General features: G+C 42.6%; 1 long non-coding RNA gene across 2 annotated transcripts in view; it reads left to right on the top strand.

Moving 5' to 3' along the window:
- LOC120560386 overlaps positions 1–23,145 on the top strand; it is a 154,358-nt gene that overhangs the window by 13,504 nt on the left and 117,709 nt on the right. Inside the window, exon 2 of one of the 2 annotated variants that reach the window (XR_005639477.1) lies at positions 14,532–14,709. The exons of the other annotated variant lie outside the window; for it this stretch is intronic. This is a non-coding gene — a long non-coding RNA (uncharacterized LOC120560386). The remainder of the gene's footprint in view (positions 1–14,531; positions 14,710–23,145) is intronic. 2 annotated transcript variants of the gene reach the window in all.

Below are 23,145 nucleotides of genomic sequence, written 5' to 3' on the forward strand. Positions count from 1 at the left end.
GGAAAAAGTTTTAAACAGTAAGTGAATACAGCGTGTCGGGGAAATACAACGTCTATAGACCGTATAGGCAGGGGTGTCAAAGGGGGGTCAAAGGCAGAGGGACCGCAGGGTTAGCTAATGTTAGCTGTTCCCAGACAACTGAGTTGGTTTTGCCTTTTTTTTTTGCTCACCAAACGCTGCTGCCATCTTTACTCACGATGAGTTTTTAAATTCCAGCGGATGATATGCACACGACTTGCCTCCCTGACTGGCTTTGGGAGGGGTGGATGTGCGGATGTGCGCATGCGCGTGTCATTCAGAACACAAGACAAAATTAGAGTGTTCTTGCAAAACAGAACATGGCAAAATAATCGATTATACTATTTTGGTGATCTTTGGGAGCCGAAATTGAAATCGAAATTAAATTAATTGCACAGCCCTAACAGGATAAATATGATCTCTTCTCTTAGTTCTCGTCAGAACACGCGCTGCAGCATTCTGGATCAGCTGGAGAGTCTTAAGGGACTTATTTGAGCAACCTGATAGTAAGGAATTGCAGTAGTCTAGTCTAGAAGTAACGAATGCATAGACTAGTTTTTCAGCATCGTTTTGAGACAGGATATTCCTAATTTCCAAAATCTTGAGGTTTGTTTTAAGTGGGCATTGAAGGATATATCCTGATCAAAAATAACTCCTAAATTTCTGACAGTAGTGCTGGAGGCCAGGGCAATACCATCCAGAGTAGCTATATCTTTAGATAATGAAGTTTGGAGGTGCTTTGGTCCCATCACAATAACTTCAGTTTTGTTTGAGTTTAACATCAGGAAATTGTGGGTCATCCAGGATTTTATATCTTTAATACACGCTTGAAGTTTAGCTAACTGACCACTTTCGTCTGGCTTAATTGACAGATATAATTGGGTGTAGTCTGCGTAACAGTGAAAGTTAATTGAGTGTTTCCTAATAATATTACCTAGAGGAAGCATATATATATATAAGGAAAATAGAATTGGTCCAAGCACTGAGCCTTGAGGAACGCCATGGCTAACTTTAGCGTACTTGGAGGGTTTATCGTTAACGTTAACAAATTGGGATCGCTCAGAGAAATGGGACTTAAACCAGCTTAGTGCGATTCCTTTAATGCCAACTAATGGCGCTTTTCCATTACATGGTACCTGCTCGACTCGCCTCGACTCTACTCGCCTTTTTTGGTTTTCCATTACGAAAAAAAGTACCTGGTACCTGCTAACAGATACTTTTTTTAGTACCACCTCAGTCGAGGTTCCAAGCGAGCTGAGGCGATACTAAAAGGTGACGTGAAAACCTGCAGGCTGCTGACTGGTCGGAAAGAATCGTCCCTGATCACTGCATTGCTAGCGAGAGACGGCATTTTTAAATAGTTTAGCCAGCGGTGTTTTTTTGCTGCCGGAGGCTCCACGCAGAGCTTTCTCCGTAGCATACAAGTGGCCTGATGGTTATACTTGTGTGCTGGTGTGTGCATGTGTGATGTGTGTGTGTGTGTGTGTGTGTGGGGGGAGCTTGTGAGCGAGGGAGAAGTGAGAGAGTGACGGCGATTATCTCCGCAGCGAGTAGCGACTCTAGAGTCATATGTGAGAGAAACAAAGTGTCTCCCCTGTTCTTTCTGACCACGGTGGGAAATCTGGAGCAGTAAACGTTAACTATCTCTTTGATATCATGTTGTTTACGGAGACGGAGAACCAGCAAATGAGTCGGGGAAAAGCCTATACTGTCTATGGGAAAAGCCAACGCTACTAAGCCATGCCCACGGCAGTCGCTATGACGACCAGCCACGCTGAGGCGGTACTAAAATCTGCAATGGAAAACGGACGCACAGCGCGTTGAGACGAGTAGGGTAGAGTCGAGGCGAGTCGAGCAGGTACCACGTAATGGAAAAACGCCATAAGTGTTCCAGTCTCTGTAACAGGATGGTATGGTCAATAATGTCGAATGCAGCACTAAGATCTAATAAAACAAGTATGGAGACAAGTCCTTTGTCAGCAGCAGTTAGAACGTCGTTGGTAATTTTCACCAGTACCGTCTCTGTGCTATGATGCATTCTAAATCCTGACTGAAAGTCTTCAAATAGATTGTTCCTGTGTAGAAAGTCACATAGTTGGTTAGCGACTACCTTCTCAAGGATTTTGGAGAGAAAGGGAAGGTTAGATATAGGTCTATAGTTGGCTAAGACTTCAGCATCGAGGGTAGGTTTTTTCAGAATAGGTTTTATCACAGCTATTTTAAATGACTGCGGTACAAAACTTAGAAACTTTTATTTAATTTCTTATGGTCTGCTAATAGGAATTCGAAAGTCATTAAAAAATGCGGAAATACTATTAAATCTTCAATTTTGATTCCATATTCTAGAACAAGGTCGAGGGTGTGGTTAAAACGGTGCGTGGCCTCATGCACATTCTGACTGAAACCAATTGAATCTAATAGTGAATTGAAAGCAGTACAAAGGCTATTGCTGTCATCGTCCACATGGATATTAAAATCACCTACAATAAGTACTTTGTCTGATTATAGCAGTGGCGAACCGTGAGTATTACAGCTGGGCCTTCACCTCGGCCATCACTGCCGAGAAAAGAAATCCTCGCGGAAAAAAGCAACCGTACGATGAATTGAAAGGGTTTAACAAGTGCAATCCTTTAATTAACGATGACAAGGATGTAAACAAATAGACCATAACGTCAATAACATTCTCCGCAACAAGAAACATTCTCAACATTAACTTCAGAAAACTGGAGACCATTTAGGCTACATAGTTGAAATTAAATAAACATACTCTAAAGCCAAAATCTGGAAATATGGACCTGGTGGGCGGTAAACAACAACAAATATAATTGGCTGTACAGTTTTTCACGTTGGGTGTTGAAGATGAAGAACAAGGCTTTCAAACGAGTTTTATAATTTAGTTTAGGTTTAGGATTAATTAACAGGCTTGAGTCGAATATGGCTGCAACTCCCCCTCCTCGGCCTGAGCCTCGTGGAATTTGAGTATTATTATGACTGGGAGGAGTGGCTTCATTTAGACTAACATATTCATCGTGGCTCAGCCATGTTTCGGTGAGAAAAAATAAATCAATTTGGTTATCTGATATCAATTTGTTTACCAATATTGCTTTAGAAGACAGAGATCTAATGTTTAATAGTCCACATTTGATTTTCCTATTCTGTTCTGTCAGTGCAGTGCAGAGGTGTATAGTCCAGGTGCCAGAAAGTATATATCCTGTCCAGCAGCTGTCCCAACCATCACTAAACCAGCTCCTCTACCAGGTAGATGAGCTCGTTAGTGAAAACACCTGTTCTAGATGTAGAGGCAGATCCAAAAACATGGCAGGATTTTTACTTTCTGGCACCTGGACTATACACCTCTGGTGCAGTGGTTGTTTTAATTCCAATTAGGTTGTTGAGTATAGCACCTCTTTTGTTTATGTTAATCGATCTCAGTCGGGGAACAGACACCGTAGTTATGGGATTATGAACGGGTGGTTGTTCCAAAGGAGCAAGCACAGAGGAGCACAGTCAATCATAGTTCTGAGTGTGCAAGGCGTGGTGCAAATTCTCACGGAGCACCTGGTTTCTACAGGGAGCCACGTTTCCAAAACAGATTAAAATTGTCAATAAAACCTAGCTTGTGAATGCTGCATGTAAGCTGGAGCCAGGTGTTAAGGGAAAGTAGCCTGCTAAAAAGGCGTGATCCGCAACCTAGAGATGGAAGTGGGGCCGAGATAAAAACAGACTTCCCAGTGCTTTTTAAAGCCTCAATGAGAGTGGTAAACTCTTTCTTTGTGCGTTCGGATTCCTGATAGGACATGTCGTTTTGTCCACAGTGGACCACGATGCGTTTTAATAGAGGTCGGGAATGAGGGTGTCAGATCCACAAGTTTAGCCAGGATGTCTGCAACTTTGGCTTCAGGAAAGCAGTGTGTGACATTATTATGAAACGTTAAATCTCTGGTGATGGAGTCACCAATAATTATTGTGGTTGGGGGGAAGAGCAGACGAGGGCTGACGGGGTGTGGATGGCCGGTGACGGGAGCGAAACAGTCAGTGTCTGTTACAATTTGACAAGAGAAAGAAGAGGACGATTGCTTACTGTTCGGTTGGGGAGGTTGTTTTTGAGGAACGTTGTCGTTTGGCCGGTCCAGGCAGTGTAGACCACCAGATCGTCTGGCTACCGCGTCCATCAGAAGCTGTAGCCGTGGGGTAGTGGTCCTCTTCTGTGGCGGCGGCTGGTCAGTCCGCTTTGAAGCGGGGCGAGGCCGGTGAACCGCGTCGGCCGCTACTAGGTCCGACTCCGACAGGGCACTGAAACGGTTGGAGACGCTGAGGGCAGGAGGCGATGGAGCCCTACTCGAGGCTCTCTTTTGGCCGCGAACCACCTCAGTCCAGGGTGGCTTAATGATCGGTGTCGAGCAGGGAGATAGGTGTTGGCTGGCGGTTGGGTCCCATAGCGCGGTATCCTGGAAGGCCGCCGTGAGCGATGAGATCCGGAGCGACTGGTTATGAGCCACGTCCAAGCAGGCGGTAAACAAAGCATCTTTGGTCTTTATACAGCAATATTATTGCTGTTTACTTAAAAAAAAGGAACCCTGTCGTTTGTATATATACAAAAGACAGTTTTCCTTTTTTAGAAAAAGCTAAAAATTGTATTGCCAAATTCCAAGACTCTTAAAAAAACAAAAAAAAAACATTACAGTAGTACATTTTTGGTGGCCCAAATGTTAATATTTTTCACCCCCTTCCCCTTCTTGCCTCTGGCTCTTTGCACTGGATATGCAAAAGAGCTGTTCACTGACCACAGGGTAAATGTGACGGTACAAAGCTTACAGCAGGGCTATTCAACTACACTGTTCGGGGGGACACATTTTCAGAAGCCTAATACACAGTGAGGATAAAGAATAAAGAATGCAGACATCCCCGGCATGATGACGTCATTCACGTGCACGTTGGAGTCTGGATCGGGCCGACAGAGCCGTGTCCGAACCCGGCCCGAGCCCGACAGGCATTAAGAAATTTATGTCCGAGCCCGACCCGAGCCTGACGCAGTTAAAATCTAATCTTTTTTCCTCTCATACTAATGACACATGTAGGCTATGTGTTTGTGTGGAAAGCCCTTTTTATTAAGCAACTGTAGGAAGGCATTCGGAAATGTCAACAGATGAGCGCATCAGCGCATACGGGGCAACAAGCGCACGTTAATATGCTGTTAAAATCTTCAATGTGTTAACCTTTCCTGATCGCTTCGTTTCCGAGACTCGTTACCTCCAGGGCCGACGTTATAACATGAATAACCACTAACTCTGCTCCGGTTGCATCTACAACACGTCTGCTTCCTCTTTTTCTATCTCTCTTCTGCCCACTTACCACACACACAAACCCACACGCACTGAGCTCTCTTAAAAGGAGCCGCAGCACAATTTTACAACAAATTCCTTATCGTGCTGATGTGACCGAGCCCGACCCGACCCGGACCATATTTTCTAAATATCTGTCCGAACCCGGCCTTGCCCGTCGGGGCCCGTCGGGGCCCGTCGGGGCCCGTTGGGGCCCGTTGGGACCCGTCGGCCTCGGGTCGGGTATCCATGCCTTAGTGCACGTTAAGTGACCATGCTGGTTAGGGGTGGGGGAAAAAATCGATACAGCATAGTATCGCAATATTTTTCGTGGCAATACTGTATGAATACACAGACGCCAAGTATCGATCTTTTATGTTATATGTTTTGGTCAGTCTGTCTGCTTGACAATCCCATTTTGCAGCAATAAAATTGAAGTGAGATGAACAGACAGAGAAATTTATCTTTTTAGATAAAACAGATGTTGACAAAATTTTCCTTTGGGGACATCATTTGAAATTGGGAAGAATTTGAAGTTGGAAAAAAGGTAATACATTGCAATATATCGCAGAATATTGCAATATGTTTAAAATCGCAATAATATCGTATCGTGACATAAGTATCGTGATGATATCGTATCGTGAGGCCTCTGGTGATTCCCACCCCTAATGCTGGGGGGAGGAGCCGGTTTATCTCCGGCATTGGCTAAGTTTCCAAAGATTAGTAGCAAACAGCGCGGAGGACGAGAGCAGCAGCCGTTTATTACCTTGTGTCGGGTTCACTCCGTGGAATGGATGAGTACACTGGATATTTTCTACTGAGATGATGTAGCATGTAGCATGTTTGCAGCTTAAAATTATCCCAAACTTTCTGTTGTCTCTTCTCTTAGACCCTCGCTATTTTCGTCTTCCTTCATTTGTAATCTGGGCCGTCAGTCTTGTGTTTATATACTGTCTATGCTTGTGTCCGCAGAAACGCCAACCTCTTGTGCGCTAGTAATAATCCTCCATGCGGAAACACAGTGAGCCGTACAACCTTAATTACGTTGATTTAACGAAGCTTTGAGGCAAAGAATTTTGCTTCGAGGATTTTTTGTAATCGAGTTATTCGAGGAATCGTTTCAGCCCTAGGCCTTTGCAACAGAGTGAAAAAGAAATCCACAGCAAAAGCAGTAAAACCATGGAAAGAGATGTAAAAACCAGGAACATGAAAGCAAAGCATCAAAGCAAGGTTAGGAAAGACTGTTACATGAAAGGAAGTATGCTAAAGTGTGTGTCCCTAGCTACAGGGATGTGGCAGACAATAAATCCACTAAACTCACTTGACTTACTTTTTTAAAGGGGTGATAGAATGCAAAACTGATTTTACCTAGTCATAGTTGAATAATGACAGTTTAGTGGGTAACTAGGACATACATAGAACCTCTAAATCCCATTGACACCTCTTTTCTCTGCAAATCTCACTATTTGAAACTGCCTCTGAAAACGGGCGAATCTCAACAAGCCTCATAGTTGACGTCAACTATTGCGGCTCCTCCTCATTTGGCTCTAGTCTGTGTATGTCACACCCCAACATTTGCATTGGCTACACAACTGACCTGAGATCAGTTAGTCTTCTGAATCTAGGTCGTGCAGATCTCAGAAATTGTATACATTGTTCAGATGCTATTTTACCATTAAATTCAATTCTGAGACTTTTTTTATGCGAGAAATCAACTATGTAGAGGTCAAATATGGGCCGTTTTACGAAAATTTATGTCTAATTGCAAATTTTGTCCGACTGTGTGTCGGACTTCAGAGGCCGGTGCTGCCTGTGTTGCTGCCTCGCCACCCGGCCTGCCTCCCTTCACCAACCCCGCGACTGCTGTGAGCTCGATTGAGCTCTGTTACGGCTGGCCAGCCCACACCACATCCCCAACCCAAAAAGTCACCGTTTTGGGGGAATGAACTCACGAAACGCTGCTGCTCTGACAGAGCTCCAGGGCCTGCAACTCCCCTCTTCCTGCTAGCTAAATGCCCGGTGTATGTGAGTGAAAGCGCGGTCAGCGAGCTTGTTACGCCAGCAATCTCTTACCACAGGTTCCAGTTACTCTTTTAATGTGTGTAATTATAATGTGTTGAGTTATTTAAACAAACGATTGGGGAAATAAACGCCACTTGTCCGTGAGTCTCATTGATACAGCCTGCGGCTGGATGGAGCTCTATCAATGAGAGCTAGCTAGCCTCCTCTTAGGAACTCACAAATATTCATTAACTTGAAATCGGACACCGTTGTTAGCTTTATAAAACATTTAGTTAGATGTTGTATAAGTGGTGTGACGAAATTCAAACTGTAATATACTCGAATTACGACCAAAAATGAAGCTAACTAGCCGCAATCTGTACACATAGGATTGAAGGGACAGTCGCAGCTAACGAAACCCGTACAACTCACAAATATTCATTAACTTGAAATCGGACACCGTTGTTAGCTTTATAAGACCTTTAGGTATGTTGTATAGCTAAGTGGCGTGACATGTGTGTAACATGTGGTAAGAGATTGCTGGTGTAACAAGCTCGCTGACCGCGCTCTCACACACGGGCCATTTAGCTAGCAGGAAGAGAGGAGTTGCAGGCCCTGGAGCTCTGTCAGGGCAGCGGCGTTTGGTAGCTAGTCCATTAGCCCAAACGGTGACTTTGCGCGGGTATGAGGTGCTGTGGGCTGCAGCAGCCGTGCCGGAGCTCAATTGAGCTCACAGCAGGCCGGGGTCTGTGGAGGAAGGCAGGCCAGGCAACGAGGCAGCAACACAGGCAGCTGAACTCCGACACACAAATTTGCAATTAGCCATCCATTTTCGTAAAACGGCCCATATTTGAGCTTTATATAGTTGATTTCTCGCATAATATAGTCTCAGAAGTGAATTTGGTAAGGAAACATTACAGTGTCTGGAATATGAGATTCTGTAGCGTTTCTAATGTGTGTGTATTGGGGATTCGCTCAACCAATCAGCACGCGACCTCTAATGCGTGTGTATGGCGATTCACTCAACCAATCAGCCCGCGTCTCTACGTGTGTGTACGGGGCTAAGGCTCAACCAATCAGCGCGCAGCTCATCTAAATATTCATGACCATACCATATTTGGAAGAAAAGCTCTTGTTACAAATGGGGCCAAAACACAGGGATGCATAAGGGCCAATAAAATATCAACCAGGCCATTTTCAGCCCAACTAATGTTACATACCCCATTAGGAGACCATAAGGAACAGTGTGAAATACCCTATATAATCATTCTATCACCCCTTTAAATAAGAATTTCCTGCCTTTTTTTTCCTCTAGGCGGTCGTAACTCCTAATTGCTTGAGTGCAGAGTTGTTAAACCTAAATTGATTTTGTTTATATTTCTGGTGATTTTGTTCATATTTCTAGTCGTTTACCTTATGATGTTAATTACCACCACATCCCTGAATAGACCCCAAAATCCAATACAGTGAAATATATAACTTTAATTAAATTATACACAAAGTTAGGATGTGCATTTTTACTATATGTAGTGTAGGGCTGACTTCTTCCGGTCGGTTGGTTGGTCGTTAAGGTTTTCTCCGACCAAATTCTCTTAGGTCGTTCAATCGCTGGTGTTACTTTCTTACGACTGTGTGTCCACTAGAGTATTTTTTTTTTTTTCCCCAGCTGAAAACGGCAGGTGCTCTTCTGTTGGTTGCGTTGGTAGCGGAAGACAAAAGCTGGCGGTAAAACCCAGGGTTAGAGCGCTCTCTTGCTCTCGCTCTTATTTTTTTTTTTGGGCCGAGACACGCGTCCGCAGCGTGCAGTTCACTGTGGCGCTGTCTCGCGCAGACCACTCTATTTCTCTGTTAAAATTAGTCGGGAAGCCGACAGCAAAACCTAACCTTAACTTTTAATGATAATAAATAGAGTTTATATTATTTGATTATTAAAAGTTGTCCGTCAAGGCCTTTCATCATATATGGGTTAAAAACAACTGTTTTCACTCGCCATTGATATGCAAAGCTGTTGGCACGAAACATGAAAATCAAACCGGTTTTATTTATCCCCCAAAGAGAGGCTGGCATATTTCTTGCAGTTAGCATTTTCGATTTGCACCAGAAAAGCAAATGACAGCAGGCGTTTTCAATATGCTGCCATTGTCCTTGTATTGCACTCTGCTGTCAAAATAGTCTATTGATGAATTCTTATGCTTACTAAATGGAATATGAACTGGAGTGTGCTCAAACTTGAAACTTTGACAGTTTTGTTATTGCCAAGTCTGCTTGTCATCAGTGTGAGAAGAGGCAGCTAGGACAGACGTCTTCTTTTAATTAATACCAAATGTGGCACTTGGGTTTATATAATGTTCCAAATGTCACCACAGATCAATACAATGAAGGACTAGCGTTTACCATAGCGTTAAGTCTCTCCAGAGATTAGCAGCATCTTCATGTCCTCTTGTTTATGGACTCTTGTCTTCAATCTCAGCAACTGTTATTATTCGGTCACTGCTTATCTACTCCATAAATTATATCCCTGCAGTTCAACAGGGCCACCACCTTTTAGCAGTACAACACAGTTCCTTAGACCCTTTTTAATTAGTCAAGTTAAAATGGACATAGTACAGTTCTGCTAAAGCATATTTTCCCTGTGTTACCCATGCATCATGTATTTTGTTCCATCTGTCACACCAGGAGGCAAATTCAAATTAGTACAAGTTGGAAACTGCACCACAGCCTGGTACCAGCACAGAGATGATCAAGATGTAAGGATTAGAGGATGGATACCCGACCCGGGCCCGACGTGACACGACGGTACCGGCCGGGTTCTGACAGATATTTAGAAATGATGTTCGGGTCGGGCTCGGACATAAATATCCTAATGCCTGTCTGGTTTGGTTACTGCTCTGTCGGATGCAGGCCGGGCTCGGGCAGAAAAATGTGGCCCGATCCGCACTCTAGTAAGGATAATACTGGAGTGTTGCTAACCTATAGCACAAAAATAGTAACTGCTTAATATCCCACTGTAAAACTGTAAATCGGTGGGACAACAGGCAGTAAGTTGAAAGCTTTCATTATTTAATCAGTATGCTGATCTCCCTAACCAAATTCTGAGAGATGTTCTCTGTTAGTTGGATTTCTGGAGCATATTTCTAAATTAATGCAGATAACTGGGCAGAATGGTGCCTTCACAATGGGTACAACTCAGCAGGTTTGACAGAGAACCGGATGCCATCATTATTCTTTGTGCTTTACACTGGTAATAAGCAATACATGCAAAATGTGGATAAGATAAAAGAATATTGTGACACAGTGGGTAATTCTGTATGAGATGGCACATTTTTGAGTCCCATCCCACCTCAAGTGACCATGAGGCCAACACTAAACAGGTTTTCTTTGGTAATTCAGTGTTATTTATAGTGTCAAATCATAATGGAAATCATCTCAGAACACTTTACAGATAGAGTAGGTCTAGACCACAATATAATTTACTTAATAACCGAATTGCACTGTAAACTGTAACACCTCAGATAGAAAAGCTCTCCTCAGTGTTATCACAACCAGCCAACAAGTCACTGGATAACAATTTCCAGCATCAGAGGATATTTACAGCACTTCCTGCCTCCGGAAAGCTGTCAACAATTCCAAGTAGCCAACCCTTGACAGCAAATGCATGTCTGTATGTTTTCCTATACAGACTCTTATACGGCTGCACAAAATAACAGCTTTTTCCCCAGAGGCTTAACCTTCCTTAAAGGAATAGTTCACCCCAAAATCAAAAATACTTTTTTTTTTCCTCAACTGTAGTGCTATGTCAATCTAGATTTTGGTGTGAGTTGCCCAGTGTTGGAGATATTGGCTGTGAAACTTGTTGCTTGTACACTTAAAATTATAAACGCAACACTTTTTGTTTTTGCCCCCATTATTTTATGAGCTGAACTCAAAGATCTAAGACTTTTACTATGTACTTTGGCTTATTTCTCTCAAATATTGTTCACAAGTCTGTGTTAGTGAGCACTTCTTCTTTTGCCATGCTGATTAGACGGCATGATTATTATTATTATTATTGCACAGGTGTGCCTTAGGCTGGCCACAATAAAAGGCCACTCTAAAATGTGCAGTTTTACTGTATTGGGGGGGTCCGGGGGTGGGGTCCGAAAACCAGTCAGTTAAGTTGCAGACCTCTCTAAAATGTGCACTTTTATCGCACAGCACAATGCCACAGATGTTGCAAGTTTTGAGGGAGCGTGCAATTGGCATGCTGACTGCAGGAATGTCCACCAGAGCTGTTGCCCGTGAATTGAATGTTAATTTCTTGGCCTCCCTGTATCGATACAGTATTGCCACAGAAAATATCGCCATACTAGGCCTGCATGATAAATCGTTATAAAATCGCGATCTTGTTTCACCCTGTTAACGATTACATTTTTAAATGACTTTGATTTAAAAATTATTATTTTGGTAGGACATCTCTCACACAGTTCAGGTCTTCACCCTCAGCCAATGACAAAGTGCCTTTTAGTCACATGTTTCACTCGTCAGTTCAGGGCTTCACCCTCAGCCAATGACAAAGCGCCTTTTAGTCACGTGTTTCACTCGTCGAGCGAGCGCGGAAGTTCGGAAATAAACCAAATGGATACTGATGAAAACCCAGGTACTAGTGACGAGAATCAGCCAACCACTCAAACCGAACTTGTTCCGAAAAAAGGCTCTCATTCGGTGGTGTGGAAGTATTTTAAGTAAGCAAGACGACGAGGGTCAGTCTGATGTGATTTGCGAGGCATGCTTTGCCCTCGTTGCAGCACCGCAAAGTAACACCACCAATCTTTACCAGCACCTCAAACGTCACCACAAACTGCAATATGATGAAGCCGTACAAGGCAAGAGGTCCGAAAGACGTTTCAATTAGCCTATTTACAATCATGTTCGGGGCCATATTCAGCGCAGTGCATTAAACTTCTATTTTTGGTAACCTACTAGAATGGCCAGTTGAATGTTAATTATATAAAAGGCAAGCAGTTAAAGAGTGTGCTAAGAAATCATTCTGTTTTTGATAGTTTACTTAATTGGCAATTTACAAACTCCATTTCTCTAGAGACTGAAGCTGTAGCTGCAGCATGATGATTGACATGTTTTAATTATGTAAAGACATGTTCAAGGAGTTCAGATAGAGCCGGTATCAGGGCCATATTTAGTTCAATATGTCAGGTCACTATTTTTGGTAGCCTACTGTACTTAAATGGCCAGTAATTACTTTATTTTCTTTATTCATTGAAGCCTCTATGTTTACAGGCTTGTGGTGATGCGCAACGTGCTATAGGTGCTAAAAATCTATGTTTGGTACCGCCAATTTTTTTTGTTTTGTCATGGTTCATGTGTGCAATAAACATTACACATCGTGAGAAAAAAATCGTGGCAGAGAATCGTGATATCAATTCTAAGCTAAAAAATCGTGATTCATATTTTTCCCCGAATCGTGCAGGCCTACGCCATACTATGCCCTATTCCCTATTATGTTACGCTCGTTTCTTATTCCGTTTTCTTTAATTCTGACTCAGATTGCTACAAACTTCATTTCTCCAACGATAATAAAGGAACCTTGGGTTTGTGTTTCAGGCTGAGTTGCGTTGATTCTCTCCTTACCGGACTCCTTACTGCTCCTTCAGTGCTCCCTCTACCCTCCATCTGACATCCCTCGCAACACATCGACTGCTTTTTCTCTCTCTGGCCACTGGAAAAATGCTTCGAGTGGAGCCTCAGGGGTTGAGTGAAGGGGGTGTACTGCAGACACTCACCTGGGACGACTTTGTGTTTGTTTGCACCACAGTGAAAGCCGCAGGCTTTTTCTGGTCAGATGTCACCCTAGTCGATGCACGCCTTCTCTCTGGAGATGGCAAGATAAAAGGAGAGTGACACAGAAAGTGTGATCTGGTATTTGCCTCCTCAGATCAGAGGGTTCAGAGGGATCCTCTTCTCACTCTCACACACGCAACCTGACCCATAATTGCTCAAACACATAAGATGATTGTGCAAATCCACACATACAGGAATCTCATGCAAATATATGTAAAAGCCTCCTAAACCTACCCTGGAAATCCAGAGTTCTCACGAGAGCACAATTTGAATTTGCTCAGCGAGTCACTCTGGCATTCAGTAACGATGCTCATTAACTATGCCCTTGTAGCCGAGCTGCTCCAATCACATTGGTGTATCTGGTATAGGCGGGTCAAAGGCGAGCTGAACAGATGACGACAGCACTGCAACGTTGAAGTCATTAGTAGACATTGCTAGATGGCTACGGAAGAACACCAGTTGTATGAAACGGCTTTGGCTGCTACAATGAATGAGTTAGACTTGGCTTTTTATCTAAAAGAGGAACAGAAGACGGTGCTTGAATCGTTCTTTTGCAAGAAGGATGTTTTTGCTGTTTTGCCGACTGGATATGGCAAGACTTTAATCTACCAGTTAGCTCCGCTAGTAGCTCCGCTGGTAGCTAAGTATTGTTGTGATTGGTCGTAGTGTTATCCAATTGCATGCAGTGAGATTTTCCAATGAATGCTTGGTGCCGCCCCTCGAGTTGGGCCATTTTCATTACTCATTGCCAGACCCTTAATCTTTTGGATTTGGGTCTGGATTTCCAGGCTAACCTAAACCAGCAGCTACACCATAACCAGAGTTGATCCCCTGACTTTTCCTTTAATGATGTGGATTTATGTTTTTTGGTGAAATATTGGCCGATTACAGACATATTGGTATGGTAACAACGCTGCTCAACATAAGCATTAGATTAGATTTTGCTCACAGCACATTGAGTACCATTACAACAAAATGCAGTTCAGCATCTATCCAAATGGCACATATGGTAGCAGAAGTGCAGCCTTACAGAGCCACTAGCTTGGCTGTGTAGACTCAAAATTGTTTAATCGGTAACATTTTAGTTTTTCTTATGTGAAAAATTATGATGGGGATAAACGGGTGAGACCATACAGGTAAACTATACCCTTACCATAGCCTATTGTCAGTAGTATCTTGAAATCATTATCAAGACCAGACAAAATGTTTTCACAACCAACATTGTCCTCACAAAACTAGTAGTCTGTTCAGAATCAGCCTTCACAGGTATAGCTAAACCAGACACCAAGTACAAACACATTCAGTTTTTTCTCCCCTCCCCTCTCCTCCCCTCTTTCCTCTCCCCAAACCCATCAGCTCACTGTAAGCCCTTATCCAGCATGGAGCCAAAGAGTTCAGTGATGCCAAGCTGAGTCCCTTAATAACCCCACAGCTCTCTTGCCGGTTCCCAGAGCCAATCCTGCTGTGAATGACTACTAATATGATGGTGGGCCCTGCCGAGACATGGAGTCCACTTCCTGTATGACTAAAAGAGGTGAGACTGGTCAGATGTTGCCTAACAGTCCTACCTGTTGTGAGTAATGTCACATGGAAAAGACACGCCAGTATATCTGTAAGGATAGTATAATTCGTCATTGTCACAAAATGACTATACATTTGAAACTATTCAAGAGGACAGAGCTTTGAGTGAGCAACGAATATTATAATATACATAGTTCTCAAGCCAAGAAATCTAATAGAAGAGCACTAAAAAAATTTTTTCTTTGTGAAGTCTCTGCACTACATGTTTCCGTCACATCTCTGCTATAATAAACTACCTTCTTAATTCAATGAGCAAATACAGTTTTGTCAGCTGCACAGTTCACAGCATTACGTTGGCCTACATTCAAATTGCTCAAGCAATTCATGCTCGTAATGTTAGTCAGCTAAATATCTTTGCAATAAGAAGTGTGTGTGTGTGTGTGTGTGTGTGTGTGTGTGTGTGTGTGTGTGTGTGTGTGTGTGTGTGTGTGTGTGTAAGTATAGTCTCTTATATAAAGAGTCTTCAGAATAATTTGTTAATCCCTTTTTCGGCCATGAATATTAATTTCACAACCAATAGTATTTTAAACCTTAATAAAATAGTAATGACAAATAAATAAAAATTGACTTTTCCCTATTGGAAAAAAAACCCACCATAAACACCACTGCATCGATCACTAGGGTTGGGTACCGTTTGGATTTTTACGACTCCGATGCCGAACCGGTACTTTTAAAACGATAGCGATTCCTAAAACGATTCTTGAAAAACTGAAAAATGACATCAAAGAGAGGCTCTTTTATGGAGTGTTTTTTTTTTTTGAAAATTATTTAAATTTAACAATACATTAACGTTTTAAATTACTTAAATGTATAATAAGTAAACCTAAGTCACCTAACACATAACTACAATAATTTAACCAATAAGAGTTACACTATTAACAAACAAAATACATTTTCAGTTGGTATGCCAACCAGCTTCAAACTTTAGCAGTTCTTTTGCAGAAAAATGACCTTATTTGCCTTCTCTGGCAAGATACTACAGCTTTCCTGACTTACGGCATGTCCTGCACAGGAGAAACCTCTCTCAGATGGTGTCCAAGAGGCCTGTAAACACACAGGTATGAGTTTGAAAGGGCAGACAATTTGGGGAGGCTGTCCTGCTTCCCCTACCACCAGGCTACAGGCTCTTGTCCTGAACGATAGACTAGCAGAGCAAGTGTAATATGTTTACTAGTGATCACGTGCAGTGCATGGTTAATATGCTTTCATGTCCTTTTTGGTGAGCCCAGAGGGAAAATATGGCATTTTAAAAGTAGCCTACATTTACGATAGCTAGCTAACGGTAGACTACACAGAAAGTGTGATATTTTTACATCCGTTTTGGAGCGTGTACAAAAAGCCGTCTTTGTAGAGTGCATGTCCGAGAATAGCGCCGACACGCGCTTCACACCGCAAGCGGGCATGCGCGCCACTCGGCAGAAAAGGGAGAAAGGGGGAAGAGTCTGCCGCTGTCTGGCTTGACAGAGGGAAAATATTTCAGTCGGAACCGAAATGAGGAACCGAAATTTGCGTTCTAATCCAGTCTGAATACTACCGTTTGCGTAGGAACCGGTTCCATAGTGGAACCTGGTTTCGGTACCCAACCCTATCGATCACTTGGCACCAAAGATGGCACCAAAATAGTAATGAGTACGAACTCAAAGTTCATCACTTCAGAAATCTTATCGAGCAGTCAGCATTGAGAACCTCTGCTATGACGGGGTTTCTCCTTTACCGAGATAAGCTGCTTTTATTTCACAGTATATTGACCGGTCAGGGTCAGTCTGTAAAACCTGAAATATAGCCTGCCTCAACTTGCCTTTTGTGACTTCTAACACATTTAAAAGAACATTATTATTATTATGTCTCTCCATAGAGAGACTGACTGTCTTATTATGGTCTGCATGTGAACCCTGTATGTTCTGAAAAGACATAGGATATTGGCTGTTGTTGCTAAATCTTGGCTATGGGCAGCTACAATAGTTAGAAACACAAAACTTAGGCTCCATATAGTAGCAGCGAGGCCAAACCTCTGTCCCCCATGTCCTCCTCCCCCTCTCTCCATATCTTCCTGTAAAGCAGCAGAGTTGCGTGGGGATGGATAAGGCTGGCATGCCTTACAGGCCCTGCGGGGGCTGATGAATTCACCTCTCCTCCTCCTGATCTGACTCCAGGCTCAGCATGAACTACTACATCTCCACAGCCTGGAGTGCTACAGCCCTCCACACAGGAACACGTAGCCCTGTGGTCAGTACACATGCACCTCCTGAAGCATGTGGAAACATACTTGTTTAAAACCTTCTCTTAACCTTCAGGCAGTTACTCTGGAGATCAAAACTCAAAAGATCAAAAGTATTTCAAACCATGCAAAACTTTAAGAACCATGCACAGTATTTTTTTTTTTTTTTGTTAGACAGTGGCAGATGAGCAGTGACGGTTGTTTTAACTTGTCTCTTATTTTTGATAAATGGCAGAGTACTATGCCCCTGGACTAGGTAATATCAAAACTGTGAGATACTTCAGAAAACACAACTTTAATACCCTTGCATTGTTCAAAAAAGTTCAATGTTTAGTCTGTGTTGCCAACGTTGTTTAATCAAGGTACATAGGGATGTTAACGAATAACCGTTAGAATTGACCTAATTTGACCTTAATTTTGATTTAATACTATCAGTTAAACTGTTAAAAATTATATTATTAAAATGTGTCCATGACGATGCACGCAACATTGTGGCTGCGTGACCAGTAAAAGTCCGTAGCTGTCCATGGAACGAGGAAAGTATGTCTGAGCCTCCCAGACAGGTTGATTGGGACTCAGTTGCCTGCTTGTTGGTTAAAGGGTAATGATCGGTTAACAAGGGTTGGCTATCGGTTTTGAAATAAAGTATCTTCAAAAAGGATTGTGTAGCTTTATATTAGAGATGCCCCGATTGACCGGAATTGGCCGATTTTTCACATGATCGGCCGTGACCGGCGACTGGCTGGTCAGTCTGACATATGCCGATTTTACGCCGGTCAAATCATGTATTAAGAGAACTGGATACAGCGTTTGGCGCAAAGCCCCATGAACGGGGCCAGTTCATTCCAGTGAGAGTGCTCATGTTTGTGTTATCATGAGCTTCTCTCTCGTGTCTCTTACAAGCATAGTTCGTTCTCTATACTTGGCGAACTCATGAACTCGCCTAAACTCCTCTAACTTAACTACAGTCAGTCGAAAGATAGCATGGCAGATGCAGGAGACCAATCGACAGAACTTGAACCCCCTCCTCTTTCACTGAAGTCGCCGGTGAACTGGTCCTGTGTATTACACCACCCAGCCCAAACAAACCCTGCAATGTTTTAATTTCAATAGATCCTTTTCCTCTCACAATCACAACCGTTCTCTTCGAGATCCCTAGCTAAACCCACAAACAAAAAGAACAGACAGGTTCCACGCAGGACACCAAAGACCAACATTGTGAAGCCTCTTGCTTTTAGTTGATGATCTTTGATTGCCTCCTTAGCGGAGTTACCACCGGCTACGGCCGATACTCTGACGTTAGCGTGGGGTTGGGGTTTTCCGGTAGAATCACAGAGGAAGAAAGGAAGACGAGTAATCCGCTTAGAACGAGGCTAAAAAAAAACGGGACCTTTTACTCGTCACTGAGGGCTGGCAAGTTACGGAGCCACTCATTGGATGGAATCGGCCTCTTCCACGGGTGAGTGTTAGCGCCATTTTAGTTTGCAATTACCGGCGTAATTATCGAGGCGGACTGGGGGTGTGTCTGTGACGCAAGTCTGTTTTTTGTTTGTTTTATTGTGAACTTGAATGTCCTCTTCTGTGAAGAAGACTGCAGTTACAAAAGAGAAACCAGATGGCAGGTTATAGATATGTTACATTATGTTAATAAATGTTTTAAATTTGACAATGTAGTGTGGTACATTGCGAACAAAGGTCAGATATTAGATTGCTTAAAAGTTTAGTCTAAAAATGGCATAGCAACCTTTTTTTTTTTTTTTTTTTTTTTATGTAAAAATCGAGAATCGAACCGTGACCTTAGAATCTCTAAAATTTAATCGAATCAAGGATTGTTAGGGCTCTTTTATTGGTCTTTCAGTACTCAATTTGATCTTTACCAAAATATAAAGATCAAGGGATAATGATACAAATATTAAATGAATACTAAATAAAACCTTCAGATTCCATTCATATGACACAACCCGAGATAAAATAAAGTCAGATAAAATAAAATCCGATAAAATGGTTGTTTTCATATGGGTGGCCCCAGACCAACAAAAACGAACCTTAACGCTGATGTGCTCATTGTGCTTCACAGTCACATCAATTCCACATCAATTGAAATTCTAACAGATGGAGCGGAGTTGAATAGAATCACCAAATGGTAAGTCTTTAAAACAAAACAAACAAAACGTAGGCGGTGAGTAAATGATCTGTCCTGTTCTATTTGTTTGACTGTATGAGAGTCTTGCAGATGACAAACAGCAAGGTTGTTGATGAAACGTTTTTATTTTAGAAATGCTTTATTCAGTGTCCTGTACAATGGTGGCATGATCTGCCTGTATGTCTGATGTTGAATTTAAATACATTTGACACCGCAATCTGAATGGCAAATGTTTATATGAGAGTAGGTTTGTGATGCTCTGCATTCCTTTCTGTGTTACATTTAATAGCCATTGGTTTAATTCACTGGGAAAAAAGATGTTGATTTACATGCCAGTGAGGATTTTTCATTCAGCCTTCGGAGAGGTCCAGTTATGGCTCGCTCGCTTGCAATGCAAATGTGGCTGGGCTCATCCTGGGCTGTAGCTGCTGAGTTCATCTGCTTTTTGTCAAGCTTTTGCTGTGTTCTGCATGTGCTAACACAGGCCTAGATTAACATTTTGGGATGGTGGAAATTCCCTCTTGTGTATTTTCTAGGCTGGCTGTACATGCATGCCTGCCAGAAGAGGCCACTTACACAGAATCACATCCAAGTCCAAAAACTGGAAAACCCTCGCCAGTGATACGAGGCTGCAGAGAGACCGGCTGGTGTTCAGAGGCCTTCACTTGATATTTTAAATTTGAGGGATTTAGTGACATTACTATAATATCGCAGTATAGTCATGTGGCCTGTGACTGCTGTGTGTCCTCACAAGCATGCTTCACGTTCGGCTCATATTAGCCCCTGCTGCTAACACACAGGGACACATGTATACATAGCATTGGCAACCACACAAACGCAGGGAGCGGCTCACCCACAGCCACAGGATGTTTTCTTCCCAGTCAGTGATGATTTCCTGGAAGGCCAAGTGGCTGTGCAGCATCTGTGCAGTGTAACAGGACTTTATAGGACATCAGGGAGAGAGAGACATGCTCGACTTGTTCTTCCTGACGCTACTTTTGCCGCGGTTCAAATGCAATCGTGACTGCAGAGAGATGGCACGGAAACCCAAACGAGCGGCCACTCGTGATTGGCTGGCACGATGGGGTCGGCCGCACAATGCAGTCAGCAGCTGTGGTCCTCCTTGAGTTTGGATAGTGTTCAGCAGCAGGGGTGACCGTGGACACAGCCAAATCAGTGTTGGGTATGCTGAAAGGAGAGCTGAAGCATGAAACCCAAAACTGTTCGACGTTTCCAGCACACACATTTTACATTTGCATTTAAAGTGTTTGGACCAGGCTTTTATTTAAAGAAACCTACCTTGAAATCTTCTTAATAACTTGATCAACCGCATCACAAGCAAACTGTAGTACGGAGAGCAAAGATCAGGGCCCCATTACCTGGATATAGTATTCCCATCTTACTCTAAATACCACATTTTGCACCCATTTTATGTGCATATACACTTTGTTCGTATGCTTACTTTTTATTGTGCATTCTGCTCTACAGAAGTATGGATTTTTTTTCTATGCAGACTATTGTTATTCTTACTTTTGAATTAATAACAGTCCTACAGCCACAGTGGCAGTCTCACACCGGAAACCACATTCGTCATAGAATCAGGAAGTGGAAAGCAGCTCCCAGCATCCTCTGTCTGTGGTTATATTGTCTGTCTCCGAAAGGAAGTGGCTCAGACATACAGTTTGTTGCTGCTGCATAGGGATTAGATGCCACACTGCTAAAAGTATATCTAAGTGATATGATAGTGTAATCTTTATTTAAATTGTAAAATGTTGTTGGACTAGTTTGGATAAATTATATTATCTAGTCTGAAGTAAGCAAGACTATCGGACTTCAAGTAAATGTCACTTGTCTGGTCATGTTTAAAAAAGTTGTTTTTTTGTTAATAATACTGCGTACAAGATTCATGGCAGTTTGAGATCCACCTCAAGTTTCACTTTAAGTCTCCATAAACAAGTAATTTGTCTTATTAGCTCCTAATAGTCTTATTTCCTTAAATAAAGGTTTCCTGCACGAGTAGCTAGAAAGATAGCAAGACAAATAACACTTAAAACTTTTCAGAAGTCACCTTTGTATGTGTTAGTAACTGCATTCATTATGGGTCAGCAGAATCAGAGCAATTCATGTTTTATTTCCTTATCTTTTGTCATGCTGCCTCCTTAGTTGAGCAGAATTAGGCTAAATGACAAATAATCTAGTTTCAGGCCTAGAACAATGCTGCCTACAGTACAGAGTCAGTCCGAACTGACCTGGTTTGAGTCAAAGTATTTCCCAGTCCTACTGACATTTAGCTTTTTAAAGGTTTATTTTGCAGTGTTAAGGCCAGTGTGTTGAATACATTTCGTCCCCAGTCTGCATGAGCTATCATGATAATCCGTGTGCTTCCCTAAATGAAAATACAGTGTTCTACTTTAAGAACTTTCAAAGTGCAGATTGGAGTCTTGGGTAACACTTTACTTGAAGGTATCTACATAAAAGTGACATGACACTGTCATGACACATGAACTCTAACAAAAACCGAATTACACTTACTACTACTTTATGTTTATGACACGTTCATGACAATGTCATGTCACTCTTATGTAGATACCCTCAAGTAAAGTATAAGAGTCTTGCTTATACAAAGTTTTTCATCAGCATTTGTACTTTTAGATTAGATTAGCAGGCTATCTAATTTCAAACTCTTTACTTTTTCATTGTCTCAGTCAAATGTATCTAAGACGGAACATTTGATTAATTGAACCCATGAGATCATGTTTGCCTCTAGGGCAGTTCTGCCTATAGGAAATGTGGTAGAATAAAAACTTCAGTCTGAAAATCACCACATTCCATTACTGTATTTGTAAACGCACACCCTTTCTATTCGTTTGTATTCTACTATTTTATTGCACCATATATTTCCCCTTGTATTGCATTCATTTAATTCTGTTCTCCCATAGTGAACATTTGCCATTGCATAACGTTGCTCTTTTATTCCTCTGCACATCTCTGTCATGGAGCAAAGAGGATTGAACAGCAGCAATTTGAGTTTAAAGGGGCCACAGCAAAGCAGAGCATATAGAGTCATCACAGTACCAATGAATCTCTGTGCTCCGCTGGCCCTCGCAGACGGGGAGCGGCAGAGTGGAAAGGACAGCTCTTTTCGCAGCGACTGGAACACCACTGTGCAGTGGGATGCATGGCCTCCCACAATCCACTACAGCTCCATTACTTAGCCAAGAGTTCGCTGGGACACGACGTCTCCACACAGCATGTAGACACTCTCATTCCAACCCTATAAACCGGCGGAGGGGAGTCATCAGGACACAGAGACATTTACAATGGCCTCGCCCAGGGCCTCAGACAGTTATAGATCCCTTTACCTTTCAAGAGCAATTTCACCACAAATAGGATTAAAACTAATGGCGTTTGACACCACCAGGTCCAGCACATTGAATCCATCGGGTTTTATCGCGCTGACATTTCAAAAGGTTGGCCTGTGTGTGCGGCAGGGGGGCGAGGAGATGAGGAGCTGGTTGACATATAGAGGACCCTTGGGACCCAGGCTTTTACAGCCAGCTCTGGAGATGCTGCCCGTCCACGCCTTCGCCGCGCCACCCAACCAGTTCCATTACAGAAACCTTTATGGACATTAAAACCCAAAGACTACAAATCCTAACACAGTGAATATTTGCCACTAGTTTGCAGATGGGAGATGTTGTTTTTCATCTTTGTTCCACAGGCCGGGCCCTTCGGCGTCACCGTGCTCTGAATGTGTTAGCAGTCCTGTCAGTGGAATAATGCTCATTATCTCAGTTGTGGGCAAAGTAATATTCTCCCTGTGTGATCTGTCTACTTCATGAAGGTAAATTAAACCAGGGAATGATTTTCTTCCTCTTTGCCGTTTAATTTCAATTTGTATAAACAACACTCTTCAAGGTCAGTAAATGAAACCCCCGTGTTTGGAATCTGAATGGAGTTAGTTGCCTCGGGGATCCTGCGCTATTAAAATGTGCTCATTTAGTAGCATAGTACAGTACTTGACCTGA

The sequence above is a fragment of the Perca fluviatilis genome, chromosome 6, assembly GCF_010015445.1.
Source record: "Perca fluviatilis chromosome 6, GENO_Pfluv_1.0, whole genome shotgun sequence".
In the NCBI taxonomy this organism is placed as follows: domain Eukaryota; kingdom Metazoa; phylum Chordata; class Actinopteri; order Perciformes; family Percidae; genus Perca; species Perca fluviatilis.